The following is a 20,446-nucleotide window of genomic DNA, read 5'->3' on the forward strand; positions in this document are numbered from 1 at the left end:
TAACCTTAGTCTGGGATCATAGGGGAATTCTGTTCATTGTTAAGTTAAAAATAAAGGCAAAATGCAAACAGTTGTTTTAACAAACTTATTTTTTTTATTAACGAACAAGCCCCTTTACAACATAGGTTAACTTTTAAAATAAATGATGAAGGCACAATAGGCATTTCTGTCATCAGAATTATATGAAAGCTGCTTATCTAATGGTCTGTAATACTAAGTCCTGTACATGTCAGTGAATGTAAGTCCTGTGTCAGTGAAGTTGATTCAGTACCTTCCACTTTGCAACAGTACAGCAGTGCTTGGGTCAACAACATTCAGCAGAAGAAAAACAGTTGCAGGATATGAGTGGATCAGTTGTGTCCAGTTGCTAACAGTAAAGTTCAGTGCATAGTTGTTTCACAGAGCAGGAAAGGCTGTGCAGATCCAACTTTCTCAAAAATCCTGGAGTGCTGGTTCCCTAGACAATACAAAACCAGACCAATTACAATTAATACAATTTGTGTGTTATAAATACAGCAAGTTTATGGTGGAAAAAGTTCAACCATCTTAGACTTTCGTGACTCAAACAATAAACTATTTTGGTTAGATTAAGACTTGAATTTACTGATTTCCAAGTAAATTAAAGACTTAATTTATCCAAAAATTGTAATTCTGTCATTAATTATTCACCCTTATGCACTGTAAAAACGAACTTTTTGGTATAGTAATATATATTAAATTAACCATCATAATTTTTACTTCATAAAATTAAAATTCAATGGGAACTAGAATTTCCTAAGTAAAATTTTAAATATCTACGCATTTAATTCATGTAATAAATTAACTGGTTGTAAAGAGTAAATCTTATTATATATTTGCTTGTAATATTTAAACGTTTCATTGTCACTTCACATAAACATAGTAATTTTAAGTAAATTTTAATCGAAAAGTATAGCGCGTTTGAATCCGCACATGCGTGTTTGGACAAGACAATCTAACTGCGCACTTTGGATCAGAGACGAATTGGCGGGCTGCTGCGTGGCTGCTTTTTGACGTCTTTGAGGATTTTACAGTCTATGGTTTGAGGTAAGTTTGTCTTTCTGTTTTACATTTAATAAAACATGGGTCTGTGTGGATTTGATTGATTATTCTTGTTTATTTGACTCAATAAACATTAATGCTCATCTTATAACATGACCTCATATTAGTGTAAGGCGCGTAGGTTAGGCCTATCCATAGAACATTAGCTGCTATAACCCTATTCACAATCACTTCCTACATTAATTTAGTTATATTTAATCGGAACCGTTTTCAATAGTTTTATAGATTCACAAAGCACTGTTTTTCGTGTAAAAATTTCAAACTGATTGGAAATTATTAGAAAATCTTTACCGTTGTAACTGCTAGCTAGCTAAAATTAGGCCTTAATATTAATTAACGTCAACCGCTTTCCTGCTGAAGTAACATTATACTGTTGACTAAGTTATGGAAAAGTTTGAATGTTCTTACTGAATATTGCTCAGGAACGTCTAACTTACACATAACGTTAAAGCTACATTTTTTTCAATCGCACTAAATCGTGCATAAATGAGGTCTCAAAATAAGCAGGGCTGCGTTTCTAAAACTGCGCTAAGTTGATCATAGAGATCGTTAGTGGCAATAACGATTATGAAAATATATGGTTTGTGTATTTTTCAAGCAATCTCGTGGTATTTTTAAAACACTAAAGTAGGCCTAACGTGATGAGTAATGACCATTCGCAGGCAGCTTGATTGACAGGTGATCTGACCAATCATACTTCGCCATCCGCCATTTTGTCCGACAAAGCAGCCAGGAGAGTTAGTAGATTACATGGGAGGATTTGAACTTGAAAAACGGAGTGTACAGACGTCTTTCCGTGGTTAAAACAACATTCCTTCTTATGTTCGTTTATGTTTATTTGAGGCTATAAATTAACTAGAAGGAAGAGATGATCGGTTCACGAGCAACTTTAACTGATGCTCTACGGCGATCTGTCACGACACATTAAAGAGCCACAAAACGGTATTTATTGTTTAAATTTCTTTTAAAAAATGACCAAATTTGAAAGGTGAGACTTTGTTTAATATGTTTATTTAATATCAAACGTAACCGAAAAGTAACCTGGTCTGTCCTGTCTGTCAGCGTGTTGTCAGTCTCCTCTCTGCTCCGCAATGTATTTTTCACTGCGTGAGAACGGCGTAGCTTGTCGGACATAGCGACAGTAACTAAAGTCTTTGCGAAATATATGTTATGCCTTATTCTGTTTTTGTTTGTTTTTTACATTGTATAAAATCAGTGATGATTCAATGTACAAATGTTTGCAGTACATAAAACAATCAACCAATTTTCATAAGGAAAAAAATATAGAATAAAAATTAGAGGTTGTTGTTTAGCAGTGCATCTGATTTCTTAGCCTTATAAAAAAAGATGACTATGCCCCTGGTAGCAATGGTTCTATGATCTACTTGGGTATTCAATGAATGAATTCAATTTACCACAATAGCACTGGTGCAACATAGTTTGCGTGTGTGGTGACAGCTGATTATGGAGCTCCAAACTATTTCATGAAAAAAATATAAAAAATAACGTAATGTATGTTTCATTCATACTGTAGAATGTGAGAAGATGTAACTTTTATATCATTGATCAATGTTTTAATATCACAAATTGTGTCTGTTTATTTACAGGGGGACCTTACCTAACACTAGGACGAGCCAAGACAGTGGACAGATTTATGTTTTTCAACACTGGTGTCATCAAGGAAAAAAGAGTAGGCTTTCAATGATATGAGTTGGCCATGCAAAAAATGCAGATTTAGAACTTCAAACCGTTTACAGCTCTTAAAGCATTATAGATTGATACATCTACAGACCGGACAAGGCCGGTCAGTACCCTGCTTGTACTCAGATTGTCCTTGCTCATTTACAGGTTGGGGTGCGCTTCGCACACATTTGTCTAGAGAGCATACTCAAACTGAACAGTTAGGGCAAGTTGTTTCATTTACATGTCTTGTATGTAATTCATGTCATTTTCACTCAGAGAGGCAATATTTTGAACACCTTGGAGTTCATCTGAAAAAGCATGAAACTGTTCAATGTGTTTTTAATGACTGTGATTACAGTAGTAATATATATTCAACTTTTGCTTCACATAGAAGTAGGAAGCACAATCCCCACTGCCTTGAAGATTTTAAACGTAGTGTTTTACAGACGTATACAAGTCAGGCAACAGAAGATAGTAGTCCGTTGATTGATGACAGTGAAGTTACTTCTGATGAAACACTTGTCACAGAGAGTCAGGATTTAGTTCAAGTCATTGTTGATCATCTTTGTTCTTTATTACTCAAATTGGACTGCATCTTTAATGTGCCTAGTAGATGTATCGATGACATTGTGGATGAGCTTCAATTTATCACTTGTTCAGCATCTGCACCTGTTATCAGAAACATTGTTCATAACACATTAAAAACCCATAACTGCTCTGTTGAAGAATTGGTAATCACAGATTTGGTAAATAGCATTTGCCAGTTAAATCCTCTTAGTGCAGCCTTGAGTGAAGAGGGTCCTCTTGGAACAGCACACAAGAGAAATAAGTACACAAAAGAGCATTTCTCTGTTGTTGAACCGTTGGAGTATATTCTTTGTGCAAAAGAGGGATGTACATTCCAATATGTACCAATTTTGCAATCCTTGTCAGAAATTCTTAACAATAGTGTTATTCAGGAGAAGGTTTTGAAGAGTGCAAGGCACTGTGGTTCTTCATGTCAGTATAGTAGTTTTCGTGATGGTTCCCACTTCAAGAATAACACATTTCTATCTGGAGAGGAGTTAAGACTTTCACTTCTACTCTACTGTGATGACTTTGAAATATGTAATCCTTTAGGAACCTCCCGCAAGAAGCACAAAGTAACAGGCGTCTACTGGGTGTTGGCTGATATTCCATCTGAATTAAGGTCTACGCTATCATCAATTTACTTGGCTGTTTTGTGCAAGACAGTTGATGTTCAGAAATTTGGCTACCCCAGAGTGCTTGAGCCCTTATTAAAGGATTTGAAAACCTTTGAAGAGGATGGCATTTTTGTGCCCTGTTTGGGAAAAATCATAAAAGGCACAGTATTTTCTGTGATTGCGGATAACCTGGGGGCTCACTCAGTCGGTGGGTTTGTTGAAAGTTTCAATGGTTCCTACGTTTTGAAAATTGAAGTGAGGTCAGGAGCATTCCCTGGTAGAACAAAAGAGCAACACCAGTTGGATGTTGAAGCAGCATTGGCTAGTGAAACCCATAGCCATGGAGTTAAAAGGCATTGTGCAATTACTCAAAGATTGAATCATTTTCATGTGACAACAGGTTACCCACCTGATGTACTGCACGATTTACTTGAGGGTATTGTACCTGTAGAATTGGCATTGTGTTTAGATATCTTGATAAAGAAGAGGCATTTCTCTCTTGAAGAGCTAAACAGAATCATCAAGCATTTCCCATATAAGTGGAAAGATAGGACAAATTGTCCCCAAAGGATACCACCAACCTTTGTCTCTCGTAGAACCATTGGTGGTAATGCACATGAAAATTGGTGCTTACTGAGACTACTTCCACTTATGATTGGTACCAAAGTACCGGAAGAGGAGCAAGCATGGAAGTTGTTGATGTCCCTCAAAGCTATTGTTGAGTTGGTTATGTCACCTAACCATACAGATGAAAGCATTGGTTACCTTGATAGCCTAATTGCTGAGCACAGACATAGATTTCGTGGTCTTTTTCCAGACCGGAAGTTTATTCCAAAACACCATTTTGTAGAGCATTACCCACAGCTCATTAAACAATTTGGCCCACTAGTGTCCTTATGGACAATGAGGTTTGAAGCTAAGCACAGCTTCTTTAAGAAGGTAGTGAGACAAACTGGCTGTTTCCGTAACATTTTGAAGTCTATGGCCAAGAAACACCAGTCCATGATTGCATACCATCTCCGTGGTTCAGAGATAAAAAAAACTGCTGTCTCTGTGTCAAAGTTGTCAAGAGTTCCTTTAGAGGTTGTAAATGAGAACATACGTGATTTTTTTTCACAGGAATTTCATGCAGAGACCGTTGTTCATTTGACTAACAAGGTGGAATTTCAAGGCACCAGTTATGCTGTTGGTATGATGTTGGTGTATGGCTCCACTGGTGGGTTGCCTGACTTGGCTGAAATACTTCAAATCATCGTTGTTCATGACAGCTTAGTTTTTGTAGTGAAACTGCAAAGTGCATGGTACTGTGAGCATTTTAGATGTTTCAAATTGGAGTCGACTGGCACAGTCAAAGTCATTGCGCAGTCACAACTCCCTGACATATACCCATTGGCTTCCTATGCATTGGAAGGCAATCGAATGGTTTCTCTGAAACACTACATCTGTTTGTCAAACTAGGTAAAGTACAACTTCAAATAATTCGAAACCAACTTGTGTTGCGTGACTTCAGGAATCATTATCGCTTTTATTCCATATTTGAACTTGTCAAATGTTTATTAATGTATCCTTTATAGCATGCCTTAATTAATATACATGCACCTTGTATTGTAATACTATTTTCATTTTTTATTAATTCAAAATAGTATTTTATCTTGTCTTATTGAGACATTGTCTTTTGTTTCTCTTGAAGTTGTGCTTACCCAAGGCGGTGATGATGTCTTCCCCCACTCAACTACGCGTTATCATTGAAGAGACCAAAGTTCACAAGTTAACCCTTCCAGATGGCATCCCTAGCACTGTAGATGAACTTTTGGCAGCTGCACAGGATCATTTTCAACTCCAAGGGAGTTTTACTGTTATGTACATGGACAAAGATTTTGATAACGAATTCTTCACCTTGACATCAACAGATGTGGTTAAGGATAAAGACACAATCAAACTAGTTAAGATGGAACCTTCTATTGTTCTCACGTTTAGTCCCATCGTTGAGGCTGCTGCTTCCTCCTTTCCACTGCCAATGGATCAGTCTTTCCAGGATGAGAGTTCCCCACTTAGTTCATCTGACACCATCATTTTACCAAAGCCCCCAGAGCATCGATTACAATCTTGGCCAACTAATTTTGTGATACCCACCTTTTCATATAATGTTGAAATGGCCCTTCACGAAGGAAACATGGCTAATAAAACGGATGGCACACTCCTTCTGAATCCAAGCATAACGTCTGACATACTTGAGAAAGTTGCGGAAGCAATATTCCACTACACTGCCTATCCTACTGGTCTTCAAATTCAGGCAGTTATAGAAGCTCTGATAAAGATGCATCCATGCCTAAGAGAGCCTGAAACATCATTTTCAGGCATGTACGGGTGGCAGCAACGTCTTAAATACAAGATGGCAAATTACCGCTCTAAACTGAGAAAACGTAATGTACCTCTTCCTGAACTTGATATCAACTCCTTGAAAAACAAGTCCCCTGGTGAGAAAAATCCTGCCAAAAACTGTAAAAGACCAAAGAGAGCAGAGGTGAACTATCTCCCTCCACATCCTAGTGGAGAAAGTATAGACATTTACATTTACATTTAGTCATTTAGCAGACGCCCTTATCCAAAGCGACTTACAAATTAGGACTAAGTTCAGCGAGTCATCATAAAGAGGCAAAAGCAACAACAACGCAGGAAGTGCTCAAAATACGAAGTTCTGGTATTATTCAGAGTAGCATAAGCCTGATAAGTGATGTTTCAAAGGGAAAGGATTTTTTTTTTTTTTTTTTTTTTTTTTATAAGGTTAAGTGCTCACGGAAGAGATTGGTTTTCAGCTGTTTTTTGAATGTTGTCAGGGATTCTGCATTCCGGATGAGGGTGGGGAGAGCGTTCCACCAGCATGGAACTGTAAATGAGAATGTTCTGGAAAGTGATTTTGTGGCTTTCTGTGATGGAACCACGAGACGTCGCTCGTTGACCGATCGTAGGTGTCTGGTAGGGATGTAGACTCGTAGGAGTGAGTGAAAGTAGGAGGGAGCTGAGCCTGTGATAGTTCTGTAAGCAAGCGTCAGAGCCTTGAACTTGATGCGAGCAGCTAGAGGTAGCCAGTGCAGAGAGATGAACAGAGGAGTGACGTGGGCCCTCTTGGGCTCGTTGAAGACAAGACGAGCTGCAGCATTCTGGATCATCTGTAGGGGTTTGGTCGCACATGCTGGGAGTCCAGCCAGAAGGGCATTGCAGTAGTCAAGCCTAGAGATGACCAGGGCCTGGACGATAAGTTGTGTTGCATGCTCAGTTAGGAAAGGCCTGATCTTCCTGATGTTGTGCAGTGCAAACCTGCATGATCGAGCTGTCTTTGAAATGTGATCTGTGAAGGTCAGCTGGTCATCAAACGTTACTCCAAGATTTCTGACCGATCTTGATGGGGTGATTAATGATGACTCTAGCTGGATGGTGAAGTCGTGCTGTAGAGACGGATTGGCAGGGAGGACGAGAAGCTCAGTCTTTGCCAGGTTGAGCTGCAGGTGGTGTTCCTTCATCCATGTGGAGATGTCCGCCAGACAGCTTGAGACCCGTGCAGCTACTGTGGGATCATCTGGTTGAAAGGAGAGGAAGAGCTGTGTGTCATCAGCATAGCAGTGGTAGGAAAAACCGTGTGCCTGTATGATGTGTCCCAGTGATGTGGTGTAGATGGAGAAGAGGAGGGGACCAAGAACTGAACCCTGGGGAACCCCTGTGGTCAGCTGATGTGCTCTGGATACCTCGCCTCTCCATGCGACCTTGAAGGACCTACCTGTGAGATAGGACTCAAACCAGTGGAGTGAAGTTCCTGTGATGCCCAGTGATGAGAGGGTGGACAGAAGGATCTGATGATTCACCGTGTCGAAGGCAGCAGACAGATCCAGGAGAATGAGGACTGAAGATTTGGAAGCAGCTTTTGCGATCCGTAGGGCCATAGACAGTCTGGAAATGGAAAGACAGGTGCTTCTTAATGAAGTACTGAAGAAAAACAACACCAAGGTGATTCAAGAAAAAATGGCCAAAACATTCTCCTGTCGAAGGCTTGAGGTTGTGAGTGGCAGTCCAGCTGCTGAGCATTTCAAAGAAAGATGGCCTGCTCTATTTTGTGAAGCTGAGGTAGGTGAATCTATAAGCCCTTAAAAATGTTACCAACTCCTCCAGGAAGTAACAGTAATTTGATGTAATAATAATATTGACTACAGTAACTGATTTAGCACATGAACAAAAAATAAACTTGAAATGTACTTAACTCAAAGTTAAAATTGAAATGCCAAATTAGTGTTTCTCTTTTGGACTTGTACATTACAAAAGAAAGTGCTGGATTGTTCACTCCACTGTTGATATCTTCAGTCCTTGTACAGAATTAACCCTTGCTCCCTGCATCAGTCTATTTAACCAAATTTCTGCTGTTGTACTCTTGAATCATTTTGTCACATTAGATCAAGGAGGAATTCAGGAGAATTACTACAATTTCCCTGGAGCAGAGATTCATGTTCAGACTTGAACAATGCACACCAAAACTTATTGCCCTGATGAAGGCCAAGGGAGGTGTTGTGGGGACCAAACTGAGGCCATTTATGGACAAACTGAGTCAGGTGTGTTTGATCAAATGTGTGCGTGTTCACATTTTTGGAAATAAGATATACTTAATGTATTTCTCATATATGCATGCACATGTTGTTTATTTATATAGCTTTTTATACAATATAGATTGCTTTAAATCAGCTTTACTGTATTAAACAGTAAAAATAGTGCTAGTGTCAAAAGTTCTTTGATTTCAATGATTAGAATTTTAGTCTTAAATTACAACTTAAATTTCAAATATAAAGAATCTGTACTGAAGATAATAGTGTCAGCGACAGTTCTGCTTTGGCCAAAACGCAAGGTAGACAGGAACAGGAAGTAGAGTCACCTTGCTCTAAGTACTCAAATCAGTGTTCCTTGCGCATGAATGCTTTTGTGTTCTCACTTGATTTCATTGAGTTCATTGTGTATGAATAAAAGGTTGTGTAATGATGCAATATAAATCTGTTCACAGACACAAAGCATTGAGATGAGACGTGAGTCAGTTATCCGCAGCCTCATTCTATACCTTGGCGAGAAAGATGATGATCTTTTTGAAGATTGCCTGGTAAAGCATATTTTTATTTTAAATGATAGTTTGTTTTACTGTTTAAAGTGCAAGTTAACCTTAAAGTGTGAGAGGGAAGGTAGATGAAGGGATGGACATGTTCTGCTCAGTGATGGCCTAAAGGGAAACTTGTAAAAGTAAAAAATTCGTTTCAACATCTTCTGAAAGAATAAATTAAATATATGTGACAATTATTCTAATTAAATCCCAAAAACGATTCTCCGTTACAAAGCCATAGAATTGTAAAGGTGAAGAGAACATTTTATGACTTAAAGTACATTAAAGCAATATTTAAAGGGATACTCCACTTTTTTTGGAAATGGGCTCATTTTACAACTCCCCCAGAGTTAAACAGTTGAGTTTTACCGTTTTAGAATCCATTCAGCCGAACTCCGGGTCTGACGGTACCACTTTTAGCATAGCTTAGCATAGATCATTGATTCTGATGAGTCCAGTAGCATTTCTTTCAAAATGATCAAAGAGTTTTAATATTTTTCCTATTTAAAACTTGACTCTTCTGTAGTTAAACCGTGTACTAAGAACGACGGAAAATTAAAAGTTGTGATTTTCTAAGCCTATATGGCTAGGAACTATACTCTCATTCCAGCGTAATAATCAAGGAACTGTGCGGCCGTACCATGAGTGCAGCAGGCGTAATGATATGACGCAGCGCCTGATAATAGTCCCCAGCTCGGTAGCCTGGTAGCTGGGGACTATTATCAGGCGCTGTGTCATATCATTACGCCTGCTGCACTCATGGTACGGCCGCACAGTTCCTTGATTATTACGCTGGAATACGCAACTTTTAATTTTCCGTCGATCTTAGTACACGGTTTAACTACAGAAGAGTCAAGTTTTAAATAGGAAAAATATTCAAACTCGTTGATCATTTTGAAAGAAATGCTACTGGACTCATCAGAATCAATGATCTATGCTAAGCTATGCTAAAAGTGGTACCGTCAGACCCGGAGTTCAGCTGAATGGATTCTAAAACGGTAAAACTCAACTGTTTAACTCTGGGGGAGTTGTAAAATGAGCCTATTTCTGAAAAAAGTGGAGTATCCCTTTAAAGGGATAGATCAACCAAAATTAAAAATGGTCATTTACTCACCCTCAAGTTATTCCAAACCTGTATGAGTTTCTTTGCTCTGTTCTTTGAACCTCCAAAAGAAAATATTTAGAAGAAAATGGGTTATCAAACAGTTGACTGTAGCCATTGGAAATCTACTATGGAAGTCAATGGCTACCTTCAACTATTTGATTACCAACATTCTTTTAAAATATCTTCGTTCAACAGACGACAGAAACTCATACCGTTTTGGAACAACTTGAGGGTGAGTAAACGATGACAATTTTTATTTTTGGGTGAACTATCCCTTTAAGGGGGCTATAAACTGGAGTGCTGTTAGCTCATGCCATGTTTGCGCTGGCTGAATTATTATCATTTTTATTCATATCTTTCACATCTACTGCAGTCAGATTCACCCGTGTTCACTCTGAAGGAATCACTCACATTGGCTGGACACTTGTAATGACACATCAAGGATGTTAAGAGGCTAAAAGCAGGTTTAAAACTTGTCCCATTGAAGTCAACAGGGTGCAAATTTTAAAAAGAGGATAACACGGTGTAGGCAACACCGATTTTTGTAGTTCTCTGTATTGACAGCACTCCAAATTTACAAAAAAATGACCTCAATGTTAAAATTGACCGGAGTTCTCCTTTAGCTGCTAAATTTAACCATCATAGTGTAAAAGTTCATAATTTGAACGTGTATTGACATGCCAATTTACACATTCAAACAATTTTAATCGTGGAAGAAGAGCCGGAAACTGGGACTTGCGCGTTATCTTTGCGCACAGCCACACATACTCAAAGCACAGCGAGAGTGAGAGGGAGAGGCGCGTTTCAGACAGCGCTCGAATGCAGAATTGATTCCTCTTTCGCGTTTCCTTGCCCTTGAACGGACACATTAACACAAAATTGTCGTCTCGACAAGTATTCTCTCGTTTATGTCATATGTGCACAGCTGAGAAAGAAACGGATATTTGTCAGGTTTTTTCGGTCCGTGCAGTCGGTCTTAAAGTGACAGCACACACTTAATATTATTTATATATATATATATATATACATACTGTTTTCTGTGTCATTGATATAAATAAAACAATAAAATACAGCTTTAACAAAGCTTAAACTATATCTAATTTATACAGTGACACATAGTGTTATTTTACATTTAGGCTTAATTATTAATTTCTGTACCTGAATATACTGTTAGACTTTCAAATAACTTTATTTAGTATTCATCTCTGCTTGTAATTTGTGTATTTGTTCTTATTTTATTACTGAATGTTCACTTGTTTTAAATAATGTGTGAACTTTATCAGTTACGCTAGTAGTTTTTAATGTAGTAGCTATTGAAAAACTTCAACTGAGCTTTAAGAAATAAATGAAAAGCAATGTTATAAACTTATCTCAAATAAACACTTATCTTAAACTACAGTATGAGATGGTTAAAAACAAAACTGTTCAATCACAAAGTACCAGACGAAACAAACGTCTATAAAAGCAACGCTATTCAACGCAACACCATACCCAAAAATGTTGATAGTGTTTATTGCTAAGAATCTTTAATAGGTCTAGTCTGGCATAATACCTTTGAATGTTGTCAATGTTTAATTGTCATTTTTTTATTTATTTAAATATTACATTCTTTTTGTTTACTGCATTTATTTAAATTTGACTGAAGCAAGAGTATTATGTCTTATTTTGTTTCTATCTTGTTTGGTAACCTAATGTTCAGGATTTGTAGATCTTTAAAATAATAAAACTTTTCAGAATCGTGAGAGAATTGTGATCTTTATTCCAAGCAAAAAAAAATCGCGATTCTTATTTTAGCCAGAATTGTGCAGCTCTGGCTGGTGAAGTGGGAGAAAAAAAAAAAGAGTAAACTTTATAGTTACCTACACAATGTATTTAAATTACTGAAATGCACTATATAATCACACCGGTTTAATCGTACGCATCAAAGGGTTAACATAATCGAAACCATATGGTCTTATTTAGTATGTGTGTATGTGTTTGTTCATTCTGTTGTGATAATGAAGTCACTTTAAATAATTTCAGCAATTCTATTTTTGTTTCTCAAAAGACTTATATTTTTTCTTCTAAATTGTATGCAGGAGGACAGCTGCAGTGACATCACTCAGCACATCATAAAAATACTGGTCGTCCATGGTGCTGATGGAGAAGATCCGATCAATGTATCCATCCTTCTTGAAGGGAAGGAAATGCTGCCAGGATGCGGCAATACTGCAAAGGCATGCATCAGGGCTCTACACTTACTTTTTGAACAAGGAGCACTGGTGCACCTAAATAAAAAATTTTAGGAGCACAGACAAATATTTGGGGGCACAGCCATTTTTGTTGTATAAGTTTATCATTATAGTTTTATTATTAGAATTATTCAACAATTAAATGTACAATGCTCATTGTAAGGTTAAGAACATCAGACCAAAACTTTCAAACAAAAGATTTTCATTTAATTCTATTTTATCGTCATGTAGATTTCATTTATCATTGTATGTAGGCCCAATGTATGTTTCACATTTGATCTGAAATGAAGATCATGTCTGAGTCACTTGGCCAAGCTTTGTAGCCTGGTCGCCTTGACCTCTTTCCAGCAGACAGCCAATTTTCAGCACATTTTGTAGGATCAAACAGTTCCAGGGAGGGCCCCTCTGTGCTGATCCGAATTAGGTCCTCAGTGGTAGATACATGCAAACTACTTCTTAAGGAGCTCTTGATGCGCTTTTGCGCTGAGAAACCACGTTCACACTGCGCAGCGGAAATAGGCAGAATCAGCAGGATCTCAACTAGGTGCAGGAGGTTCTGTAAAACAATTAAGTCATTTGAATAAGATTTTATACTGATTGATTAAATAAATTTTACACCACATTACAATTTATATAAAAGGTGGCAATTAAGTGTTTTTGGTGCTGTTGAACTTTGTGTCTGTTACCTTGTAGTCTGTTTTATATGGCTCTTTAGTTAAAAGCATTTGCCATAAGCTGCTGTAGGACTTGTCTTTAAATGTGTGGCTTATGAGTGCCTTAACACTCTGCCATTCCCCTTGTATGGCTTCAAGCTGGCATCCAAAGCTAAAGAGAGAATAAAGTTACTGATCTATCTGATACAATTATAAACCATCCAAATTGTATATGATTGCAACTTGCCTAGTAAGCACATCACTAAAGTGTTCCAAGAGGGCCTCCACCTTATCAGATCCATAGTCAAGGAGCTCATCACTGTTTTCAGGCCATGTGTCATGGTTGAAAATGGTGAAACAATTCACCGCAGTGTAGTCTTCGGTTTCCGCATTGATCAGACTACCAAAGCGAGAATTCAGGGCTTCCACAGTGATGCCAATCACAGCATTCATGTTTTTTTTTAGCTTCTGATTGAAGTTACCTGTCACATCACCAGAGAGTGACACACCCTGTTAGGAGCATAGAATGAAGAGAGATAATGTAAGAGAAATTGCTTGTGTGCTGTACTGTGGCGCTGTAGAATACAACTTTATGGTTGTACATTAAATCACTGGTTAGCAAAATGCAGTCTCAGCTATGCTATTGTATTTAGATGTATGCTATCCTCTGTACCCCTAACAAACCTGAAATGTGACCCCTTCCATTTGCTGTCCTGGAAAAGAAGCCAAAAACTGGCATAGCATGCCACCTCTCTTAGGGGTTCCCTGCATAGCCTGCAGTACCATGACTGTCTTCCTAATTTCCGAAACTGCTTGAGGTAGAATGAGATCATTCCTCTGAAGGATGCAGCTGAGTGAGGCCAGCTCTTGAAAAACATCAGCCAGGAAATGGCTAAATGCACAGAAGTTAACTTCATGCATTTCCTTCCTAATCTAAAAAAGGACAGGAGTTAAAAAAAAAAAAAGTTCATTCATATCAAGTCACCCTCAAAGCAGTGTGCACTGAACAGTTTTACAAAACTCACCTTTTTAGCACGACCTTGTATGTCTGCATTGGGTGCAGAGGAGGCAAGGTGTTCCATGTGGTGGTGAATGGCAGCATACTGACCAGCGTCAGTTGGCAGATTCCCACCTCTTCCAGCACGAAGAAGCACATTAAGTGCTCTGTGGACATGGGGAATCCACCTTGTTCCTTTTACATTTGAAGGAGTGCAGATCCCCACTCCAAGCTCCTCCCCAATTGTATTCAGCTCACGCCTGGATTTAGGGCTGAAGTGGTAGGTCTTCCACACAAGATGGAGAAGATCGTATACTTTTGTGACCATTGCATCCTTGCGCTGCAAATTCAGAATGGCCAACTCCAACCTAGCCATTAAAAACAAAAACAAAAAAGCTCAAATGTGCTAATGTCAGACATACACTCATGAACCCATATTAAATTATTAAAGATATTGAGGATAATGACCGGTGTGGCATGCAGTGGATAGGGATAACATGGTTTCCCATATCCCTCCTGAGTAAGGCAATTACTCCCCTATGGACACCCATGTTAACTGCTGCACCATCTGCCCCAAATGCAACACACTTGGTTTTCCAGTCAACTGTGCCAAGTGCATCAAAAGCAGCACTGGTTCCATCCAGAATACCTAAAATGACATTTAAGTTAAGTTTCACAATGAACAATATTAACACAGAAAGGCAGTACATTATTGCATGATTGAATCCAATATAACTTAAATAACTTAATGTTTTCCAATTGTGTTTAAGCTTTCATTATGCATGACCTACTCTTTCTTATAGCAGACATGCCTTAGCCCTGTTTCCTTTTATTTATTTTTATTCCATCTTGACCATTGAAAATTTTAAATATATTTTTATTATTATTACTACTGATTTGTAGTAATGATTTGTAATATGCTGAAGACATGGCCTTTAGATAGATTGCTAAACTTTGCAATATACCAAGTATTACTGGGTAGAATTAAAACAGCAAAACACTTACCTTGTGCATGGGCATGTTCTATACTCTGTTGGCCAACGAGGCGGGTCACGGGTCTCCCATCCTCCAGGAAACGCGCATAGACAATCTCACATTCCGTGTTTGAGATGTCAGTGTCGCCGTCAACCAGGACTGACAGGTAACGGCCCGCTAGCATCTGATTAGCCAGATTGTCCCTTATATCTTCAGCTATTTGGCCAATCATTTCCGCACACCTCACATCGTTATCATATGTAGGATTGATGTCAACTCCGTTTTTGTGGTGAAGTGTGATCATTGGTCCGAATTTGGTAAATGGCAATTCTTCTTTGGCAATTAGATAGGCGATGTTGAATTTAATTTTTAGCTGACGAATTGCTTCTTGGTTACTTAATGCTACCTGCCTGCTAATAGCGGCTTGAACCGTGCGTGGGTTGCTGGGCTGTGATTTGTTAATGAATGCATCCCTGCAGCGAGAGTGCCGAGTGTTTCACCACAGCATTCCTCCTCAGATTCGGATTACCGGAGATAAAAAGTGAGGAGCCTGCGAGTGACAGAGGGGCTTCTTTGCAAAGATTGAAAAACATTAGCTTCGTCGATGCCTGGTACTCTAGCCACTCGAAATCCTTTAGCCAATCCGGGTTGAATTTGTAGACTTTTTCATCCGTTTTAGTCTTCTTTTTGACACTTTCTTCCTCGCTCGTGTTTTTGTGTTTTTCCTGTCCATTGGCTGGTTTAAAAAAAGCGCTTATGCTCTGCATTTTGTCGCAGTTTTCCAAGCTAGACTAGCCTACCGCGGTAGTAAATGGACCAACTACCGGCGGTGTTGCGGTAGTTGGGGGGTTGTTTAAAAAACAAAAAAACAAAAAAAAAAACACCACACTAAAGCCCGTAAAGCATTGAATAAATATCAGTAAATACTGGTAACTTACATAATATAATAAAGGTGAATCTTTAAAAAAAAAGAATACTTTCGTTTAATATTTCCACACAAAGACGCGTGATAGGCTATAGCTGGATGTGGGACACGAGCAGGAAAGAGACCATCGATCTCTTTTCTGATATCTTCATGTTTTCTACTTGTTGTAAAAGGTATGAAGAGCGAATTTTATCTTCCACAAGGGCAAGGCATTTAGGCAATGTTTGCGCGCTGCCAGAGAAAGCCAAACTAAAATCACCCGCGCGTGTGAAACGCGCTTTACAAACTTGACGCGCCTTAACAATTATATGTCTAATAACAAGCACAAACTATGTTAAAAAATAATTTGACGTACAAGTAATAGTGTAGGCTATCTGTCCTACAGCGTTTTTCTAGGCTACTTTACCACAGTAAAGAATACGAAAATAATAGACCTAATTAAAAGCGAACAAAGGAAGAAACGCTTATAATCCCCTTCGGAAATGGGTGAGAGACGAGAGACTATGGGAAAAGAAACGTCTCGGTTACGGATGTAACCCTCGTTCCCTGAGTGGGAACGGAGACGTTACGTCGGATGACGACGATTGGGGTTTCGCTTAGAAGCCTATCACCTTCGAGTATATAAAACGAGCCAATGGCAATGAAATGCCATGGGTCTGCGGAATTTGCACAGCGTAACTCCGCCCGCCGCAGGGGGTATAAAAGGAAGTACGCTGGCACAATGCAGATATGTCTTCGCTGAGGAGCCGAGACTAGCCCCAGGCGTTTTTCAGCGGTACAGCGGAAGTGGCAGGAAGACGTAACGTCTCCGTTCCCACTCAGGGAACGAGGGTTACATCCGTAACCGAGACGTTCCCTTTCGTGGTCACTCCGAGTTACGTCGGATGACGACGATTGGGGTTCCAGTCTAATCACGCCACCTCGGCTGTCTTCCAGTGCCCTGCGTAAGTCTGAGCTCCCTGTTGTGAGACTAGCACGAACGAAGGAGTCCTACTTAACACAGGGATACCAAGGTACACTGGGAAGCATATCTCCAGAGAGAAATATGCAATTATGCCCAGCCATTGATGGGGGGGGACTTAGAATACACATATGACCCAGAGGGCTGCATATGGAAAATCACTGGGGTGTCCAGCCGCAGGTGGAATTTTAAACCCCAGGGGTGGCAAGGTGGCTTGCCAAGGGAAAGACACACGCTCACAAGGAGACTTACAGTGGAATACACATGTGGGGGTCGCCCAGAGGGGGAACCATGCACATGGAGGCACCTAGTCAAGCGCAAAAGCTGCGTTATGGCAGATTGGCATAACTCAGGCGTTGACGTAACCAGTGCTGGAGGAAACTCAGAGCTTATCAGACTCACCTGAGAGAAATATCGCCCGTATCCCGTCCGTGGAGAGGAATGGCGAGCAAGCGAAGACACCTGAGCAGAATCTAGCACCGGCTGGTTGAAGCGAGTACATGAGAAGAAACTGGCTCTACTCGGAGATTATAGAATCTCGCGAATGTGTTGGGTGTCGCCCAGCCTGCAGCTCTACAAATGTCTGTTAGCGAGGCGCCATGCGCTAGAGCCCAAGAGGAAGCCACACTACGTGTGGAGTGGGCTTTCACACCAAGGGGGCACGGACGACCTTGCTGCTGGTATGCCAAAGTAATGGTATCCACTATCCAGTGGGATAACCTTTGCTTTGAGAGAGCCTTTCCCTTCAGCTTCCCACCATGACAGACAAAGAGCTGGTCTGAGGTCCTGAAACACCGCGTTCTGTCTACGTAAGCACGGAGGGCGCGTACTGGACAGAGCAGTGCCAAGGCTGGGTCTGCCTCCTCCAAGGGCAGCGCTTGCAGGTTCACTACCTGGTCTCGAAAGGGTGTGGTAGGAACCTTGGGCACGTATCCAAGCCGGGGTCTCAGGATCACGTGAGAGTTAGCCGGCCCGAATTCCAGGCACGCTTCGTCAACCGAAAATGCCTGCAGGTCCCCTACCCTCTTGATGGAGGCCAATGCAACCAGGAGCGCTGTCTTCATTGACAGGAACTTAAGCTCCACTGACTGTAAAGGCTCAAATGGAGCACTCTGCAGGGCAGTTAGAACCACTGAGAGGTCCCAAGAGGGTACGAAGGGAGGACGAGGAGGATTTAGTCTCCTCGCTCCCCTCAGGAACCTGACGATCAGGTCGTGCCTTCCCAGAGACTTACCATCAACTGCTTCGTGATGTGCGGCAATGGCGGCAACATACACTTTCAGGGTGGAGGGAGACAGCCTTCGCTCCAACCCTTCTTGCAGGAAGGAAAGCACGACACTGATCGGGCATTTCGTGGGTTCTTGATGTTTAGAAGAACACCAGTTGACGAAGAGGTTCCACTTCAACGCATAGGCATGTCTCGTGGACGATGCTCTAGCGGAAGTGATGGTAGCCACCACCGCAGGTGGTAGGGTACTCAAACCTGCCTCGTCCCGTCCAGGAGCCACACATGGAGGTTCCAAAGATCGGGACGAGGGTGCCATAAGGTGCCCCGTCCCTGAGAAAGGAGGTCCTTCCTCAGAGGAATTGGCCAGGGAGGTGCTGTCGCGAGGAGTACTAGTTCGGAGAACCAGGTCCGGTTGGGCCAATACGGGGCAACCAAAATGACCTGCTCCTCGTCCTCCCTGATTTTGCGCAAGGTCTGCGCAAGAAGGCTCACTGGGGGAAACGCATACTTGCGTAGGCCCCGCGGCCAGCTGTGCGACAGTGCATCCGTGCCGAGCGTGCCCTCGGTCAGGGAGTAAAACAGGTCGCAATGGGACGAGTCGTGGGAGGCAAACAGGTCTACCTGTGCGTCGCCGAACTGATCCCAAATCAGCTGGGCCGTCTGGGGATGGAGTCGCCATTCTCCAGCGAGAGGCCGAACTCGAGACAGCTCGTCGGCCGCCTGGTTCAGGTGTCCCGGGATATAAATGGCTCGAAGCGACCTCAGATGCTTCTGACTCCATATGAGGAGGTGGCGAGCGAGTTGCGACATACGGCGGGAGCGTAGACCACCCTGGTGGTTGATGTACGCTACTGTTGCGGTATTGTCTGATCGGACTAGTACGTGCTGGCCCCTGAGCAGCGCATGGAAGCGGTGCAGGGCGAGACGTACAGCCAGCAACTCGAGGCAATTGACATGCCAAAGGCGCTGGGGTCCTGTCCAGGAGCCCGCGGCAGCATGACCATTGCACATGGCGCCCCAGCCCGTGTTGGAGGCATCTGTTGACACAACAACATGCCGGGAAACTCGTTCTAAGGGCACTCCGGCCCGTAGAAAATTGAGGTTCGCCCACGGGGTGAAGGTCTGACGGCAGGCTGGAGTCACTGGGACTTGGAGCGTGCCGTGTTGCCATGCCCACCTCGGGACTCGATCGCGAAGCCAAAGCTGAAGCGGTCTCATATGAAGCAATCCCAGCGGCGTTACTGCGGCTGCGGATGCCATATGCCCCAGGAGCCTCTGAAAAAGTTTCAGTGGAACCGCACTCTTGTCCTCGAACTGACGAAGACAAGTCAGCAGTGACTGCGCGCGCTCGCTCGTAAGCTGCGCGCACATGGCGACCGAGTCGATCTCCATACCGAGAAAAGAGATCCTCTGCACGGGGCAGAGTTTGCTCTTCTCCCAGTTGACCCGAAGGCCCAGACGGACTAGGTGCCGGAGCACTAGGTCCCTGTGTTCGCAAACCTGGTCTCGAGAGTGAGCTAGGATAAGCCAGTCGTCGAGATAGTTCAGGATGCGAACCCCGTGTTCCCGAAGGGGAACAAGGGCTGCCTCGACGACCTTCGTAAAGACGCGAGGAGACAGGGCTAGCCCGAAAGGGAGAACCGCGTACTGGTATGCCTGCCCCTCGAAAGCAAACCGTAGAAACGGTCTGTGTCGAGGTAAAATGGAGACATGGAAGTAGGCGTCCTTCAGGTCGATCGCTGCAAACCAATCCTGCGGCCGCACACACTGGAGGATGTGTTTGGCCGTTAGCATCTTGAACGGCAGCCTGTGAAGGGAGCGGTTCAAGACGCGCAGGTCGAGGATTGGCCGTAACCCACCGGACTTCTTGGGTACAATGAAGTAAGGGCTGTAGAAGCCGAACTTCATTTCAGCTGGAGGGACAATCTCGATCGCACCCTTCGCCAGCAGGGTGACGACCTCCGCTCTCATGACAGGGGCATTGCCACCGACCATAGTGAAGCGGACTCCGCTGAAGTGGGGAGGAGATCGCGCGAACTGAATCGCGTAGCCGAGCCTGATGGTTCTCGCGACCCAGCGGGACAGTCTGGGAAGCTCTAGCCAGGCCTCCAGAAAGTGCACCAGCGGGGTCATACGAACCACAGACGTACCGTCGGTGGGGCAGCGAGGCGGAATGACCGGCACCGGCGAGGGTGGCATCGCGGCCCTGTGCGGGGGCACGGTCATTAACCGCGTCCTGCCAGAGGAGGCCAGGGGAGGGCGCGCGTCCCACGGGGGCGTGCTCTGGCAGGGG

The 20,446-nt window shown here is 42.1% G+C and overlaps 1 long non-coding RNA gene across 1 annotated transcript in view; it reads right to left on the reverse strand.

The window, feature by feature from the left end:
• Positions 1-222: 222 nt before the first annotated feature.
• LOC309490641 overlaps positions 223-20,446 on the reverse strand; it is a 51,510-nt gene continuing 31,286 nt past the window's right edge. The window contains exon 3 of the long non-coding RNA XR_014202801.1: positions 223-457. This is a non-coding gene — a long non-coding RNA (uncharacterized lncRNA). The remainder of the gene's footprint in view (positions 458-20,446) is intronic.

This window comes from Leuciscus leuciscus (assembly GCF_965113295.1).
Source record: "Leuciscus leuciscus genome assembly, chromosome: 25".
NCBI classification, from domain to species: domain Eukaryota; kingdom Metazoa; phylum Chordata; class Actinopteri; order Cypriniformes; family Leuciscidae; genus Leuciscus; species Leuciscus leuciscus.